We start from the raw sequence: 13,700 nt of genomic DNA, 5'->3' as shown, positions 1-13,700 counted from the left end.
CTTGGAGTCAGAAGCTTCTGAGGACGCTTTGTTCCACTCTTCCCGCTCTACTCAATCGTGCCGCCGTCGAGCCTCACGACAGTTGTAGCCAGGGCAAGTGGAGACTCCATCCCCTGGGTCCAGCTGGGTCATGACCATTCCGGGGCCTCTCAGTTGCCCCCCCGGTTTCATCTTCCCGCCAGTGTTTGTGTAAACCGAGTGGACTACCCTTGGACAAACACTGGGTCTCAGTTGCCCCAGGGGCCCGCAGAAATGCCTTTAACCCCAGTGAGCCTTCTAAAAGCGACTGCGACTCATGGTCGCCATGCGCCTGCTCAAGTCGATGAAATCATCACACTTCATGTTGAGCAGAAATGCTCCTGAAACTCAGTGAAGTTCATCGCACTCAGGTGTTGAGCAGCAATGCTCCTGTAGCTCAGTGAGTTCGTCACACTCAGGTGTTGATTAGAAATGCTCCTGTAGCTCAGTGAATTCATAACACGCAGTGCTGAGCAGAAATGCTCCTGGTGCTCAGTGAAGTTCTTCGCACTCAAGTGTTGAGCAGAAATGCTCCTGAAGCTCAGTGAGTTTATCACACTCAGGTGTTGAGCAGGAATGCTCCTGAAGCTCAGTGAACTTATCACACTCAAGTGCTGAGCAGAAAATGCTCCTGAAGCCCAGTGATCTTCACATGTTGTGTTGAGCAATGCTCCTGTCTTTTTGCGCCCGTCGCTTGCACCTACGTGCCAGTCAGGAGGAACAGGTCTTCATAGTTGCCCCTTATTGGCGCAACTAGACCTGATTCCCATCGACAGCCTTCCTGACTTCCCCTGAAAACTCTTTCAGGGACGGGGCACGATGGCACCCGCGTTCTTCCCCCGGGGATTCCGGGCGGTCTTACATCTGAACGCGGAGGTTCAGGTGGCTATCACAGGCATGTGATAGTTACCATCACTTCTGTGAGCACCCCCTAGAAAGGGGTAGCGTGCTTACGCATTTAGAAGTGGAACCTAGTCGTTGAGTGCGTCTTCTCTCCAGAGGATATCCTGAAAGCTTTTGATCACTTAAGTGCTCTCTTTCCTGCAAAATGGGTTGGAGTAGGCTGTTTTCCTTCACCCTCAGAATGATGTTGCCTCGGTGTTTAAACGACTCTCATCGCGTTGCAGAAGCACGCTCTGATCGTCAGGTTCCTGAGGAGCAAGGTCTTGTAAATCCTTGCGTCCCTCTTTATCCTCTTGGGCCTTGTCCCTGGTGCGACTGCACTGCAGAGAGCGCCCCTGAGCCACTGCAGGCAGTGAGTTAAAAATTCTGTTATATCAGTTCTCCTGCTCGCGTGGTCTCTACTAGAGGGTAGGGACTTGCTCGCTTTCGGTCAACGTATTGTGCCTGGAGTCTGGGCCGGCTAACTCTCACAAGCTGAGACCCCGGCTCGGATTGTGCCCAAGGTTCCTACCTCTCCCATAATAGGAGCAGGTGGTGAGCCTGCAAGCGCTGCCCTGGAGGAGGCAGATCCAGCCCTGGCTTCTCTGTCCGTTCGCTTGGACGTGTACAGAACGCAAGCCATAGACCTCAGACCAGCTCTGCAAATATTTGGAATTCAGCAGAGAGGGAAGGCTGATTCCATGCAAAGTCGCACTAGTGCTTGCCTTCATTTCGGTAAAAATCCGAGATGCAACATGTCCACTTAGGTGTTGAGCTCCTCTATAATGAGTGTAAAGTGCTCCGCCTGGGCATTGACTATACGCTTTGCTAAAACAGATTCTAGAGTTGGGGGCTGGACGACACCTAGTTGAACCGCTGCTTCCCGTGGGCTCCCTTCTCATGAAGCCAGTTTCACCGTGAGCCCGGTTCAAGTGTCGGCTTGCTGCGCCATTCCCCTCCTATGGACTGGATACGTGCGCCTTTCTACTCCAGTTGAGTTCTCTTAAAATTGAACCCTGTTGAGTTCCTCCACACCCCTCCGACGCCGGACGTGCGGAACGTCTGGTGTTAGGCCTACCACTCGTAAGCAGTGTGGAACCTGTGTTAGGCTGGGTCTATATGTTGCGGTCCCTACGGCGACCCCATATGTGTATTCTTCCACGATAAGGCTCCCTTCGGCGAGCCCGTGTCTTCCCTCGGCAGAGTCTCTCTGCCATCACTGTCCGGTGTGTCTCCCCCGTCTTAGGCTGGAGCCACCCCAGTGACATTCCATATGTTAGACTGCCCGGTTTCCGCCCAGTTCATGTGTGTATTCTCCACATTACCTCCCTCTGGGTTTGATGTGGCTTCCGCAGCGTCCCTTCTTTCCAATGTACGGGGAACGCTTTCCCAGTGGTCCTGTAGGAACAGCAGTGACTTCCTTGGCCTAAGCCCTGTCCTTCCCCGCCTTAAATTTGCGGGGGCATCAGGAGGCTTTGGTTTAGGCACTGGAAGGTGGCAGCGTTAGTGGCGTGTTCAAAGGGTGATCCCATTTCAGTAGACCGTCGACTACGTCTGACGTTATCGACAGAAAGGGAACATCCTGGTTGCGTATGCAACCCACCGTTCCCTGAAGGAGGGAACGGAGGACGTAGTCCCCTTGCCACTACCGCTGGACCACCGCTGACCCCGGGTTACTCTCGGCTCCTCAGCGAAAAGCAACTAGTGCGTGCATCCACTTCCGTATTTATACCTGCGCCGCGGGGACGGAGTGTGTGATGCAAATCACGCACGCAAAATTCCATTGGCTCGTTCAATAGTAATCGAAGATGATAGGCTCTCTAGCGCGATCCCATTTCAGTCGACCGTCGACTACGTCCTCCGTTCCCTCCTTCAGGGAACGGTGGGTTGCATACGCAACCAGGACGTTATCGTTACAGTTATCATCTTTGGTGTGAACTGGCCTTTAGAATTAAACAAGTGGCAAGACATTTTGCTATTTGGTAATGTCTGTGAGGCTGCCAAGATCATAAGCAAAAACGCGTGCATTGTGCAGTTTTCAGAAGCATTTAACGGACTGATGACTTAGCAGAATGTTTAATTACATCTGAAGATTTTTCAACATGCACAGGAAACGGTGAGGGAAACTTTAACTTCCAGCACACAATGATGGATGTCGAAAGAGAAAATGAGTGAAACCTCAGATTTTCTGGAATGTTTTGTAACAGTTTTCCGGCACATTTTTTCCATTTTAGAACCTGAAATATCATCCAAATACCATCCCGGTCGCAGGCTACACAATAAAAAGAATCAAATAATGTTATTGAATAATTTTTTATTAATAATATATATATTTTTTCTAAATACAAAAGTTAAACAGGCCTTTTTAAATGGAAACTTATTTCCGCCACGGAATAATTTTTAAAAAAAGATAATAGCGACCTTTTTATCTCACAATTCTGACTTTTTTATATAAATAAATAAATATTATAAATATTATATATATATATATATATATATATTTGAAAACAGTCTGAAAAACATAATCCGAACAGTTCAATAATATGCGTTATAACTTTCTCTAAGGCAGCATATATAAAATACAAATGTTGATGAGGGTAGCGCTGCACCCTAGTGGACATTAACATATTAATTCGGTTTTTTGTGACTTATTTTTGCAGGTGGAAAATGCATAGTGGTAGCTCAGATTTGACTGTTTAGCATTGTTGTTTTAAAAGAAAGTTTGTATTATGCACCAAATGGATTTTGATTTAGAATTTGATTTTTCAATTGATATATTTAATGAATTTTACAGTTTTTTTGATAAGCCTGACTGAGGTTGATCTTATAATACTAATAAATATCTTAATTTTTTTACTGTAAATTCAATCAGTGGTTCTCAACTGTGGTTCTTCATTTGACATCAAATGTCGACCCAACACAGTACCAAAATGTTCACTGTACAAATGTTATTAAAATGTTACCATTCACAGTATATCCAGTCTCAGAAATGTGCAAAATGATCACTATGATAAAGGCTGAATGGGAAAATAGATAGCTTTGGAACCATGTGAATATTTTTTGCTGTGTTTTATTGCTCCTGACAGTTGGCTTATCCTCACTGAACCCATTTCAAGGGTTTTATGTTTTGTTTTGTTTTTTACAGTAATCAGGATATATCATGCAAACTGTTGATGGTGACCTTTCAGCAAACTTTAAGTCCCAACCACCAGTTTGGAGTTGAAAATGCTTGGCCAGTATAGTATGTTGACCATAAAACTATTTTATTTTATTATAATAAGAGTGGCACTGTGGGCAGACACCCATAAGCAATGAATTAGATGAAACCCGTCCATTTACTGTGGAGTCATGAGGTCTGTCAGTCAACATTTTCAACAGACAATTAGAGTTCAGTGAATCAAGGTGTTGCGCATTCACTTCACTTACTCCTTCAGTAAACAAAAAGCCTTATCAAAATCAAATGATAACCAGTGGTCCATAATCCATTTTGTATGTTTGACATTCAAGTGTTTTCTTGTTTCTTGAAAATGGATCTCAAAATTACGGCAACAGTGGGGAGTCTGGCTTGAAAGTATAGCGTTTGCTGCAAAGACATTAACCATGCTTGAACTCTACTCGTTTTTTTCTCCCGCTTTTCCTTTAGTTTGTGTTGTTGCCAATCCATCAGAGAGAATACCCCCTCCTGTTAAGAGTAATGACTGAATGAGTGTTTGGCTTTTCTGTCGCCTACAGCCAGTCAGCAGCGTAACAGCTTCATTACACCAGTGTGAGGCCGAACTTTCTGCGTCAACTTCCAGGAGAAAGATTTCCACTAACTTAATGAATGAATGGCTACTAGTATTCCATTATGACTAAAGATGACATTAGCCAAGTTTAGAGACATTAGTAACATTAATTAAAGTCATTTAATATGTAATTATCCTTATTCCATTACAAAGAGGGTGTTATTGGTATTCTATTTGTTCCTATTGAAAATCTTACTGATAAATGTAAATATATTTAAACCCTATATTTAAAAAGATTTAGCTTGGTGAACCGGCAACACTCGGCAACATACATTCAAATCCTATTAGCACTCATTAGCAACATGCCATTTGTTTGTTTTTCTCTAACTTTACATGGATAACAGTACTCTTCAAATTATTGTGAATGAATTTGTGCTTTTTAATTTTTTTGCTGCATCTTTGAGTTAAAAAATATGGATTATTATATTGGATATTACTTTTGTGATTTTTATTGTTTGCAGATAGACAGACATAGACAGATAGATAGAGAGACAGACATACAGATAGATAGATAGATAGATAGATAGATAGATAGATAGATAGATAGATAGATAGATAGATAGATAGATAGATAGATAGATAGATAGACAGATAGATAGACAGATAGACAGACAGACAGATAGACAGATAGATAGATAGCCAGACAGATAGACAGACACACAGACAGATAGATAGACAGACAGACAGACATATAGATAGAGAGACAGATAGACAGAAAGATAGACAGACATACAGATTGACAGACAGATAGATAGATTGACAGACAGATAGATAGATTGACAGATAAATAGATAGATAGACAGACAGATAGAAAGACATATAGACAGACAGACAGACAGATTGACAGACAGATAGATAGACAGACAGACAGATTGACAGATAAATAGATAGATAGACAGACAGATAGACAGACAGACAGACAGATAGAGAGACAGATAGACAGACAGACAGACATACAGACAGACAGATAGAGACAGATAGACAGACAGATAGACAGACAGACATACAGACAGATAGATAGACAGATAGATAGACAGACAGACAGACATACAGACAGATAGAGAGATAGAGAGACAGATAGACAGACAGACATACAGATAGACAGCCAGATAGAGACAGACAGACATACAGATAGATAGATAGATAGATAGATAGATAGATAGATAGATAGATAGACAGACAGATAGATAGATAGATAGATTGGATATAACGTATTGTCCAACAGGATATACTTGTCTAACTGATTATAACATTGTGAGTTTTGTACCTGATTACAGTTTCTCAGATGAAGTCGTTTCAGTCCCTAGAATTGGCCTCTAAGGGGCAGCATTTTCCTACATCTAGACTAACCACAATCAGATGATTATTCATCACCTACAGACAGAGAGAAAGAAACACTTCACGTCTCTGGAAAATGACAGTAGTAATTTTAGTGTTGGCTTGGGAGAGTTTGCAGAGTCTGCGGAGGTGAACCGTCGACATGCCCCATTTCCCAAAGCTGAAAACACAAGCAAGACGTTGCAGGTCACAATCATTTACTGAGGGAGTCCGTCTGACAGACTGCAGATGCTCATTTTGACAAATGACTGGGATGACTGTTTAATTAAGCATTTCATTACCGTGCTCTCATAAAGCAGACAACGCTAATGAAATATGGGCTATAGATGATGCAGAGATGTTTCAATAATTGCTGTCTGTTATCAAAAAAGATGAAAGAAAAGACCAAGGAGTAGATGGAAGAAAGTTATTTATTGCTATCTGATGATGTTTTGAAATTGTGTTCAATAAAAAGATTTTCAAGCTCATAATGGTCTAATAGGTACATCCCAGAACACATTACTATTGTAATCTTTTAGAAAGGTGAACTGTAATTAGTGCTGTTTTACTAAGGCACTAATTCCTTGTACTTATGGTTAGCGATTTGAACAATCCCTGAACCCGTAATATTAAACAGGCATAAATGATATCTCACATCATATAGCTTGCTGAATAAATTAAATAAATAAATAAACCTCATGGACTTTCATTGAACACCTTAGCAACTACATAGCAATGCCCCGACATCTACTGATGGATGGATAGATATATGCATTATTATATCAACATTCTCCCATCAAACTCTATTGAAAGCAATTAGGAGTTATTGTACGCACAATGTTTGACACTACCTATGTAGGGCAGTCACTTATTAGGTTCCATTTGGCTTAGGATGCTGTCTTTAAAGGCAGCTGAAAGTCTGAAAGACAGCTGACTAGGCTTTGAAATGGAGCGTATTTTTCATAAATTTGATTTAAATGTTGTTCAAAGTCAGCAGAACCAACAGAAAATCCTTTCACAATCAACTCTGTGTGTCTGGCCTCACACACTCACCCACTCAAAACAGAAAATCTTTACGTATAACGAAAGGCGCAGGAAATCCTATTAGCACTCACGTCATTGGATCTCTCTGAGACGCGCCTGAGCTCAGCGCTGATGCGTCTGTGACACACACATGACCCCGACTTTGCATCGTTAACATTGTGCTTGGACAACTGTGAGCGTGAAACGTTAAGAAATGAAACCCCACGGCGTCCACAAACATCCCTGATAAGCGGAGTTTAAAGCCTGTGGGGCTCGTTTCGTCACACTTTCTCCTTCAAAAACCAAGCTCCCGGTGGTGGGCGTCTTTAACACTGATCTGGAGTCAGACTCCCCTGTGCGAATCGCAACCCCAGGCGTTACAGACGGAGTCATGAACTTGGTTTCGCATCAGTGTAAAGAGAGCGCACTGACTCTTTTAAAGCAGGTGAAGTTGAAAATGAGGCTGTCAGACTTCTGCCTCTTCTTCCTCTCATCCTGTGAGTCGTGAGCGGGTAGGAGGACTTTTGAGTCGGTGCCAGTCAAGAGAGGCAGCGTGCCACACGGTTCAGGCAGAAATGGGTCACCGAGTGTCTGTCGCAGAGATTAACCGGCAAAGGCCTTCAATGCACACTTAAGAAAGCTTATGTTTGCATTTGGTGATGGTTCTGACATGTTACACCCAGAATTCACTGCTCTGGTTAAACAAATGACCTAAGTGACATGTAAAGGTATTTTATTAACGGAGTGTCTGTTTACATTAAGTGCAAATAGCCCACCTTGTTGGCAGAGGCTATTTACATGAACTCCGCCCACCATTATCTGATTGAGCCAGACACAATTACAATAGAAATCCATCTTCAAACAGAATTAGTGGCGTGGAGAGTAAGGAGGGTGGCGTTTTCTTTTAGATACAACCCATGTTCAAATCCACCTTTTACGAACCCATTCTTATCCCTTTTCCCATCACATATCCGCTCAGGGAGACGTTTACTTTACGTTTTAAATTAAATTTAAGAACATATTTGAAATGTGGAAATAAAGTACCAAACGGGTACTATTTAAAGGGATAGTTCCCCCAAAAATGAAAATTCTGTCAGCATTTACTCACCCTCATGTTTTTCCAACCCCGTAAGACCTTCGTTCATCTTCGGAACACGAATTAAGATATTTTTGATGAAATCTGAGAGCTGGATCACTCCTCCATAGGCTTCTAAGGGATTGAAACTTGTTCCTCGAAAAGATATTAAAGACATCGTTAAAATAGTCCAAGTGACTACAGTGGCTCAATCTTAAGTTTATCAAGCGACGAGAATACTTTTTGTGCGAAAAAACAAAACAAAAATAACGACTTTATTAATTTCCTTCTCTGTGGGCTTCTAGTCAGTTAACGTAGTGTGATTGCGTAGAGCTACGTCACACGTAGGCTCACTATTGGCCGACGCTGGTCATGTGTGTGATGCGTGTTACGTACAACACAAAAGCACTACGCTATTACACTACGTCAAAAAATATCTTAATTTGTGTTCCGAAGATGAACGAAGGTCTTACGGGGTTGGAACAAGTAAGTAAGTGAGTAATTACTGACAGAATTTTAATTTTTGGGTGAACTATCCCTTTAATAGTGGGAATTGCTATTGCAATTTGAACTTAATGTAAATAGCATCTATCACTATTTGCGCTTATGCAAATAGCAGCTGCCTTTTATTATTGCCAATGTCACCTGATGTGCTTCCTTGAGTATTTTGCAAGAGGGTAATAAGCTCTAAAATCTGCATCAGCCTTGTCTACATAGTCAGCTGTCTTTTAAGGCAACTTCCTGACTAAAATGAAACCTCATAAGTGACTGATTTAAAATGCTTTACATTATCATTACTAAAAGCGCATGAAGTGCACAGGTTCATTGACTCTTGGTTCGAATTTTAAGCATGTTGAAGATTAGTAAATGATACTCTAATGAGCAAAAAAATACATTTCACAAAAACTATTTCATAAAAAATATATATATTTGTAATAACATTTAATTATTATTACAGCATCTTTCAGTGTTGAATGAAATACTTAGTATATTTATAGTCGTAGTTTAACCCATGGCATCTTGAGTTTTTTATTGAGCGTGTCATTGCATTCTGAGAATACCTTATCAGTGAAGGATATACGTGATGCTGTGTTAGATGTTTTAGTTCTCATAGAATTTACCATTCAAAATGTCTGGGTCGGTAAGGTATTTAAATATTTTTGTTAAAATACACAGTAAAAACAGTAATATTGTGAAATATTAATACAACTGTTTTCTATTTGAATAAAATTCACAATGTAATTTATTCCTGTGATGCAAAGCTGAATTTTCACATGATCCTTCAGAAATAATTCTAATATGATGATTTGCTGCTCAAGAAACATTTTTGATTATTACCAATGTTGAAAACAGTTGTGCTGCTTAATATTTTTGTGTGAAAACCACAATATTCATTGTAGGATTCTTTGATGAATAACAAGTTCAAAAGAACATTGCTTTAAAAAAATAAATATATTTTGTAACATTATAAATGTCTTTATTTCCAGTGACTTCTGTTCAATTTAATGCATCTATGCTGAATGAAAGTAATATTTGGAAAAAAAAAATTCATACTGACCCCAAATTTTAAACAGCAGTGTATCTTTTGGAACAACCTTCACATCTGTATGTGTGCAGTTATGATGCCTTAAAATAGTGTCTAGGTAGGCAGCGCACTAGGTTTTGGAATAGAGCAATTGTGTGCAAAATATTTATCAAATTAATGAGGCAGGTTTGACCCAGATGTGGCATTGCATTAATCAAACCAAACGCTTATGCTTCCACAGTGATTAATAATTACAAATCACATTTTAACAATTAGATAATGTCAACTACACAACAGTCTATTTATTGCTGTTAATTCTGGATCTTTAAGCAAGTAGCTTCAACATTAAATAAAGAAAACACAAGACTACTCTTAACTAAGTCTTACTTTCAGACATTTTTAATCAGTCCCTCCTTTTCAAGTAGATTTAAAGCTTATGGTGCGTGTGCAAAGGAGCATGGGAAAAGAGCAGGGAGACACCTGAGTTCAGCCCGGAGGCACTGAGGGTCACATCTTGCATATTAATGTGTCAGGAGGCCGCATCGATCAGGTAAAGCTTTCCTAGTTTCCCCGTACATGTGTGCGCGGACTGACAAGAAACAGGTAATCGCATGGTAAACAGCTGTGAGCGGCTAACTCAAAACTCACTGGAGAGGAGCACGCTCGCTTCTTAAAGCACAAGGAAATATGATTGCAGTTGGCTGAATTTGGATTGAAAAATCGTTTTTTTTAACCCCCATAATCCCTCATGCCTGAATACACCAATGTTACTGATGTGTTTTGAATGTTTATTTGTAGTTCTGCACCAATGAGTTCCATGTGCAGTGAGATGTTTGAAAGCATTTCATTACATTTGAATTTCCTAATTTGATTGGGATTGATATTTCAGCTCAGTTGCAGTCAGTAGTCAGGTGATACCGGTTTCAGTAGTCCTAATTTCAGCTGAAGGGTGTTTCTTCATTCTACAGGCACTTTTGCGGGTCGATAGTGTAGCCTTTAATAGTGCAACTTTATTGGCTAGATGACTCATTGTCATGAATTGGAAATCAGCGGGTTCCCCCTATACTTCATCATTGGGGTTGTGATCTTTTACATGCTCTTAAAATGGAAAAAGATACAATAAGACAGAAGTACAAACTCTTTTCGGGAATACTTTAGTGAGACAAATATGTCTTAGCGCTATTTTTTACTGTCACTGCCTTGAATATATATATATACATATATATACATACATTTTTTTTAACTTTTTTTAACAAAAAAATATACAAATTCCATCATAAAATATGAATTATTACATTTGTAAAATTATGATAATATTAACAAGGAGTTAAATAAACATAAAATATGTCAATAGTTGTGACAGTGCTTTACACTACTGGTCAAAAGTTTGGAATAATTATGTTTTTAAAAGATTTTGGAATTAAAATGTATCAAAATACAGTAAAAACAGTAATATTGTAAAATATTACTACTTTAAAACAATTTAAAATAATGGTTTAATTTAAAATAACTGTTTTCAATTTTAATAAATTAAAAAAAGTAATTTATTCATGTGATGCAAAGCTGAATTTTCAGCATCATTACTCCAGTCTTCAGTGTCACATGATCCTTCAGAAATAATATGCTGATTTACTAAATTATAAATAATGGTTCTTATTATTATTAACGTTGAAAACACTTTTTGCTTCTTAATATTTTTTTCAAAATCAATTAAAAAAAATATTCAGGACTCTTTGATGAATAGAAACTTCAGAGAACAGCATTTATCTGAAATAGAAATATTTCGTAACATTATAAATGTCTCTCACTTGCACATGTAATGCATCCTTGCTGAATAAAAGTATTATTTTTTTTTTTTTTTTTTACTTATACCAAACATTTGAATGGTAGTGTATAACGGCTTTCACAAAATATTAAGAATATAAGGTAAAATATTAAGCAGCACAAACTGTTAAAAACATGAAATTAGTCTTAAAGAGAGCTTTACAATGTAATTTCCACCCTTATTTCCATCACAGAATGCTGTTAAACTTATATTCAACTTATATATAATTTATTATGCTATTAAATACATCATTTATGTTGATGAAATGAGTTTATTTTGTACATTTCCAAACGTGGCCATAGTTGAAGAAACACCTGGATCTTTTGGAGTGTAAATCTCATTGCAGCTGAAAAGATTTGAAATCTTGTACGGTTTTCCACCTTCCACACTTTTTTCTTCTTCCCCCAACGGGCATCTGTTGGAAACCAGGAACCCTATTTCATCCCCGTGATTGAACGAACCCTGCTTTTAAATGATGTTTCCTGTTATTTGGAGTTTTTTATGAGCTGTTGGTTTTGTGCTGTATCTCAGTGTGGGCTTCATTAATCAAGCGGTCCGGAGAGAAACCGCTCACCTGCTTGCTGAGGCGTTTCTCTTTAGATCATTTCCTGGCGGGATGCCTGTCATGCTGTGTTTAAAACCAGGAACAGGTGTAAACAAAACAGGGCCAGGGTCTCAGGACTGTCTCTGTATATTATACTCGGTGTCGGTGTATGAATGAGTGAGTGAATGGGTGAATGTGAGGCAACATGTAAAGCGCTTTGGTGGCCATTGGAATGTGAAAGCGTTATATAAATGCAGTCCATTTATCATTTATATTCGTCTCAAAGTGTAAAGAAAGTACATTATAATAAGTTTGTCGCATCTCTGAATTGTGTGGACTGCTTTACTGTAATAGAATTTTGAGTTAGATGTTTCAAAGAGCCAGTATTATCAGCATGCATGAAAGAAATGCCTTGATTGGATTTCCTTATACTTTGATTTCTATACGCAGACATATATTGGTGAATCTTACAAACTCTTCTATGAACATATCCACATCATATTTCACCCCAACATCAAAATTAGAAAAAGGAAATTACATTTCGCATAACCCTTTCAAGCTGTTACCATTGAAGAAGCATTGTGGCTATTACAGGATCAAACAGATTTACAATTTATCTACATCAATTTTAAAACTTATTTGTACTTTTCAACCATGACAACAATAATGTTCATGAAGCATTCTAAGTAAATTTCTACCTTAAAGCAAGTTGTAAATATTGAAGTTTAAAGTCTAGTTTAAAATGTCACTCAACAACGTTAAAGAAAATGAATCCTATTGTGACCTGGACCGTTTGCATTGTGTCATTACTTTTTTGATGACTAAGCACGGTTCCACTCAAAAATTTCGTTACTGCAATAGATATTTAATTTGTATTTAAAGGGACATTGTTAGGAATTTCTCCCATCTAGCGGTGAAATTGATTTTGCATTCAAACTAATTGTGCTCTCCAGCGCATCGCTTTTTCAAAAGCGTGTTGCATCTACGGTAGCTGTTATGTACCAAAAAGCTATGACAGGATGTCTTCTAATAGCACTTCGTCGAGTTTTCCTGCGGGTGAACAGGTTTGTTATCTCAAAGAAACTGCAACCTGACACAGCGAACAAACAAATGTTACAGTATGAATAATAACAGTGCAATGCAGCCTTTTAAACTTGCCGGGGCCGTGAAGCGCCTCTCACTGCTCTGCTCCTCCGTTTCTGTGGCTTTCAGTCACGTGACGCTGGCTCTGAACGAAAACGTGTTGTGGAAACGCGTTGGCCTAGTACTTTTTTGACCCTGTCTGCTATTATAGTTTTTCAAGATGGCGGAACTACATGGAAGCCTATATAAAGATAATAAATTCTTCGTTTACGAGGATAAGTCAGATAATTGGCAGAGGTATTTGTAAACCATTGATGACATATTTATGAATAAAAATATTGCTTTTAGATAATAAAATACCTAAAAAACTACACATATTCCCTTTAACAGTATTTCTAGGCCAACATCATGTAAATAATTGTAAATGTATTAACAGTATTCTAATAAGAATTTAATAATTATAGCCATTGAGTGATGGAAATTACAATAAAAAAAACCTAAATAATAAATGAGAATTTATGATGGAAAAATTTGCATAATGTAATTAAATGTCACAATGCAAATAAGGAGGAGGGGATCACACACACAATTAATTTCTTTATACAAAATATAATTTCTTAAAT

Source organism: Siphateles boraxobius, unplaced genomic scaffold (genome assembly GCF_051911475.1).
Source record: "Siphateles boraxobius isolate OS27281-9 unplaced genomic scaffold, OSU_SipBor_1 5, whole genome shotgun sequence".
NCBI classification, from domain to species: domain Eukaryota; kingdom Metazoa; phylum Chordata; class Actinopteri; order Cypriniformes; family Leuciscidae; genus Siphateles; species Siphateles boraxobius.
The sequence above is the reverse complement of the archived record's forward strand: the minus strand, read 5'-3'. Positions refer to the sequence as shown.